The following is a 5,766-nucleotide window of genomic DNA, read 5'->3' as shown; positions in this document are numbered from 1 at the left end:
ACATCTGACAGCGTGACGTCGAAGTGAGCCCCCCAAGGTGAAGGGCCTGGGGCGGTCACCCCGATTCAGCTTGCCCTAGGGACTCCTCGTGATAGGCGTTAATATAGTCATGCCTAAAACCCCATGCTTCTCTTAGACCAGGGGTCGGTTACCAAAATAACAAGAAGAGCCATTTTTTTCCTCCGAATTTGGTCATTAACAAAAAATTAACGAATATTTCAAGAGCCGCATTGCATGTGAATAGCATCACGAAGCAATGCTTAAAGAGCCACATTCAGCCCCGGAGCCGCAGGCCACCTCGCAGTCTCATGTCTACAACACTTGGCAAGCACTGGTGATACACCCATCCAAGCACGAACCAGGTTCCAAAACTGCTTAGCTTCAGAGAGTTGAAGAGACCGGCCAGGTATAAGATGGTTTGGTCACAGAAAATACCTCATCGTATGGCGAAGCCTTGATTTGTACATGGTCTAGATGTTTAGAAACGGCTATAATGTAAATCCAAATACTGTATCGTTTTTCAACACCACCAATTACATCGTATGTTGTTTTAGCAATGGAAGAAAAACAGAGAACTGGTGAGGAAACCCATGCAGAACAGAGAAAGAGAACTTTACGATGTAAATGCATTAAATTCCAACTTTCCCACAAGGTGGTGGTGTTGTGCAGCAAATGTCATTTTCTTTCCCCGTAGAATCCGGATGCCTGGGTAAGTGTTCATGAGGGGCTGACAACACACGAGTGTGCATCTGTCCGTGACAACACATGGACGGTGTTTAGATATTTGGGAGGGGGGGGGGGGGATACAAAGTGAAAAGCGTTGCCGCATAAATCAACCAAATCTTTCATTCGCATGAATAAAGCCAATGCCTAACGGCAGATTTGCACACACACACACACGCGCGCGCGTACATCCCGCAACAAGCAAGCCAGGATGACCAAGTCGCCCACAATGCGGCACACTGTCATCGGGTCTCGGAAGCAAAACAATTTTAGCCTGTGTAGTATGAAAAAATAATAATAGTTTTTTTACCCTTTCTGGCAATAATACAAGGGGGTGTTAAGATGCTCAAACACCAAATATAAACCTTTTGCAAGGAATCAAGTACTGTATTAGCCACACACACAGTGCTTGTGGTGAACATACTGACAAAAACATGCTCTGATAATATATGGCATTGTCTTTGAAACCGATTGGCCTACACCAGAGACAGCCTCCTTTAGGGGCTTTTGGCGTTCTCTGGTCTTACACAGGTGAGACAAGGCCCTAAAGAAGGCTGTGGTGTAGACCAATCAGTTTAAAATAAAATGCCATATGTTAATTATCAAAGGGTAAAAACCTCTTCTTATTTTATCATACTTTGATACTGGCAAAACAAAGGTGCCATGTTGTAGCCTGGGCAGTGCCGGGGATGAGTGACCACCACGCACACCCCCAGGTTATTATCGGCCGCGGCTCGAGGACTATTCGCGAGCAGCAGAGGGCAGTGCGAAATCATTCGTTCTGGTACTACACTTGTTGTGTATTGTCGGTGGCTGCACTAAAGGCCACCAGGGGCCGCTAGACGCTCGCGGGCCTTGCAATGAAAAACAGTGTCGTCGAGGGAATCACGTGCAACCAATGTTTTCCTGGGTTGTCGTCATCCTCATAATCATCGGGTAGCATTGAGCTATCAACACGAGCCTCCTGACAAAGAGTCACGAGACTCGGTGAGGCGTTTCTGGGTCCAAGAAGTGCAATACATACAACACTCGGAGGGCTGTCCAAAAGTTCCTGGAGGCCCAGTGCTGGCGGTCAGAGGAAGAATGCCACGTGGAGCCTCCCATTTTTTTTTCATGAACGCATACCTGTCAAACCGTACGGTTTACCCCGTATTCTTGTACAGGGAAATTGAGTTTCCAGGTGCCATACGGCGTACAGCCGTTTCAATACGGGGGACATTATTGCCTTTGTGTTTCTCCCTTGTGGTGGGACTTTGTAGGATGCACGTTGAGATTTATATAAGGGCACGGGGTGACCAAATAAGGTCTGAATTGGTCTGTAATAAGGCAGGGCACTGATAACAGATTGATAGGTATGTGAACAAAAACAATTCAGGCCTCTTGTGAGACCTTCTTTTGTTTAAGGTCCTGGACGAATTGCGCCTGTGGGTGGGCCTGACAACGTTTCTCTCACGAGACGGCTTCCTTTTTTTGTTGTTTAGTTTTTTTGGGAGGGTGATTGTCGCACGGCGCAGGGTTCGCAGTGGAAAGTTTTTTTTCTCCCGCAGATTGAGCTTAGCCTCCGAAACGTCGAACTTCTTTCGCGCACTGCACGTGGCCAACCGTGCTCATCGGAGGTGCGAGATCTTGGGGGAGTTGTGCTCGGTTTTTGTTGTCACGAGTTGAAAAAATATCCCGTCGAGGAGGCTGAACGGACATTTCGTCCCGTTAATGAGGAAATCTGTTGTGTTGCTTCCTACGGCTTAAGAAATGAATACGTTACGAGAATATACTGTACTTTTTGGTTCTTTAGGTAAAGTCACGTAGGTATAAAATAAAATAAATCACGACGTTTCGGGCGCAGCATAAACGTCCATCATCAGGTGGGAAAGCATGGTCTGCTGCTGAGGCAAACTGTTTTAAAAGGTTTGAAATGGGTGTAGCTCAAGGGTTGTAAAGAAGTGGCCAGGGCTAATGATGTTAATGTGAGAAATTAGCATGGAACTGTAAGATAGAAGAGCAGCCTCCTAAACGAGGGCACAGAAGTGGCTATGTTAATGTGAGGGATTAGCATGATGTTAATGTGAGAAATTAGCATGTAAAAAGTAAGCTAGGAGAGCGGCCTCCGAGACATGCACGGCAGGCTTAACACATGGATTTGGCCCGGTTTCTTAAATGAACTCTTCCATCAAACAACCTTTATTAATGTATACACATTGTTTAATATTCTGATTCAATATTTCCATCAGTAGAGAGACTGGCTTCGCCCTAAGTTGAATAGATATTCTCCTGCATTTCAAAGCCTCATCAGGTATTCTTATAAATGGGTGCAATCCAGAAAATCCACGCGTACATACTTTTAGAGTGAAGGATTAATTTTAAATGAACGGAGCATCTCTAACCACATTTCATTTGTCTTAAAATGATAGAAGCAATTATTTTCATAATAACAATTAAAATTAGTTCATAGAATGAGGATGGTGATATTGTAGACACACATATATAAGGTAATGTGATTAATTTGAATCTATGCTCACAATTTAATATTCCATTAGCGCACATTTTTGACTGTCTCTGTAATATGTTTAAAAAAAATCAAAGTATGATAAATTGGTCATTTTACTTTGCCGGAATGATAATTAACCTTGAGCAAAATAATCTGAGCTTATTTTGTAAAAGATAAAAAATGACTTTTTTCTAATGGGTAATTAATTTAACGTTTGGCAAATCGGTAAAACGCGTTTGTGCTATTCAGCCGTCTCATCATTGTCCCATAAGGGCACTAAATGCCCTCTGTGCTGCTCCTCATTTGGGCTCAAGTGAAGACGAGTGCCAGCAGAGTTTGTAGTAGCGCCAGAGTAAAACTGGATGGCACAGGTGACGGAGTGTTGGGATGGGACCACTGTCCGTGTTTAGACAAGGGTTCTCAAATGGAGCGAGTTGCATGTACTGTTGAACTTCTTTCGCACCGTACGTAGCTAATAGTGCTCATCAGAGGTGCGGAGTTCATGGTCGCTGCCTTGTCACCAATGACCACATGCACATTGAATTACTTGATATGAAAATATTCTAGTTATGACCATTTAAATGTTGGAATGTCATGTGATGAACATTTCTCTCTGCAGCACCTCGAATGTGGTTAAGAAATCACTTGAAAATATCCCACTGTACCTCTGGGATATTCTCTTCCCCCATGGCGATGGTGCACTGCTCTGCAAGAGTTCTGAATGGATTAACCATGTTGGAACCATCAGCTAGGAGTGATTTGTGAAGCAGTGTTTTGAAAAATCACCTTGCAAACACGACATGTGTGGCAGGCTGAGTGGGTATTGTTTGATTAACAATGTAGGATTAATTAATTAACGATACGTTGTATACCCACTGTGCATTCAGCCTGATAGTGCAGTGGTTAGAGTCCAGAACTTGCAATCGTGAGCTTATGAGTTCAATTCCCAGTCGGCGGTTAGCTCAGCACTTCGCCATTCTGAAATCTGTGTAATGAACACCACATTCGGTCTCATTTTCATCGTTTCTCATTTGCCCGTCTCATCGGTGCAGTTTCATTTGCTCCGTCAGCGAAAAATGTCATGTAAGTATATCGTTTGCATGTTCAGTAATCTGCAGGCATTTTGACCAATCGTTTTTCGCCTAACTTGACGTGTGCACGATGCGAGCGCGAGGATGGATTTTACACACGATGAATCGTCGCGCGATTTTAGGTGCCTGCCATATCCCTTTTAAAATACGGGATCCTGTCGACAGCGCTGGCAAGAAGCTACGGACAGTTAATTAAGAATTCACATCGAGTTCATTGGCATTGCAATGCACCGATAGTCTCCTAACGTGCCTTGGCACCACGGTCCCGGCAAAGTATTCTACAATCACGAATCCTATCAAAGGTCTCAAGATATTAACAAATCACTCACACAATGATAATCGTTCATCGTTGCCGAGTAGTTATAATTGTTCATTGATTTTTTTTTGTCTCTCGCAAATATAACGTGGAAAAGGCGCATACATCTCACCGTACAACAGGTTAACTGCCGCGCATTACGCAGGAGTTTCTATCCATTTAAAACTGCATTGGCACAGGAATCTTGTTTTATACCGTTTATTGGTATTATTACTGTTATTTGTTAGTTTTTTTTTAATTAAAGATAATCTCTGCTTAAAAAAACCGACGTGGATGATACCCCTGGTATGGCTTGCTGTGTGAAGGAAATCAATATAGCCCTAGTTTAAGGTCATCCCATGGGCTCCCCTGTGGGTTGTCGCCCTCCCCCACCTCCCGTTCAGACCTGTGGCGGATCTTTAGGTTGCAGGGGCTGCTCTGGCTGCTGATGAGCAGTCGTGATCATTGGCTACGCACGGTGCCGGAGATGTTCAGCGTGCATACAATGGGCAGCGGAGATTCGTTGCGAGTTCCTGCTGCAACGGGTGCCATGTACAGCAATTGAACTTCGTGTCAACAGTGACGAAATATATATATCGGTTCATCCAGGGCTTAATTTCCCACTAAAAATTTTTTTTTCTCTTCCGGTCGCTGGAAGACCGGAGTACGATTAGTCGCCACAGTCACGCCTCGAGGTGTATACTGGATGTGGTGTGCCAAGTGTCGCAATACTATCCGGATTGTCAACCCGGACAGACCCGGCTGTAAGTCCTGGATTAGTCAGTCATTTATTTATACTGGAAGAATCGGATTGAGCTATAAAAGCTCTTTTCACAGATGCTCATGATACACACGTTACATCGTCTGTGGGAATCTGTTGTGTGTGTACATTAGAGCAAATGTCAATTTAGGCTTTCAGACCGCATCCATTATTTTCGTCTCCCCCCTCCTCTTTTCCGAACATAGATGGACTCGTCCATCTGAATAACTGCCAAATCGCTCTCCGTGGTGCTAACGTTAAAAATAACCGCCACTTTTTAAAAAAAAATTCTTGCTGTGGGTTTCACACCTGATGATGATTGCTTGTGTTGCAGTCGAAACGTCGTGAGAATTTTGTTGTTTTATATTTTTATTATTTTATTGTTTCCTTCTACGTGACTTTACCGAGAGAA

At 44.0% G+C, this 5,766-nt stretch overlaps 1 protein-coding gene across 5 annotated transcripts in view; it reads left to right on the top strand.

The window, feature by feature from the left end:
- The window catches only part of LOC116941355 (A-type potassium channel modulatory protein KCNIP2-like), a 167,940-nt gene that overhangs the window by 72,214 nt on the left and 89,960 nt on the right, over positions 1–5,766 (top strand). The gene's annotated exons all lie outside the window — the stretch shown is intronic.

This window comes from Petromyzon marinus, chromosome 11, assembly GCF_048934315.1.
Source record: "Petromyzon marinus isolate PM22_M1 ecotype Great Lakes invasive population chromosome 11, UKy_Petmar_22M1.pri1.0, whole genome shotgun sequence".
Lineage (NCBI taxonomy): Eukaryota > Metazoa > Chordata > Hyperoartia > Petromyzontiformes > Petromyzontidae > Petromyzon > Petromyzon marinus.
This window is presented reverse-complemented; position numbering and strand designations above follow the sequence as displayed.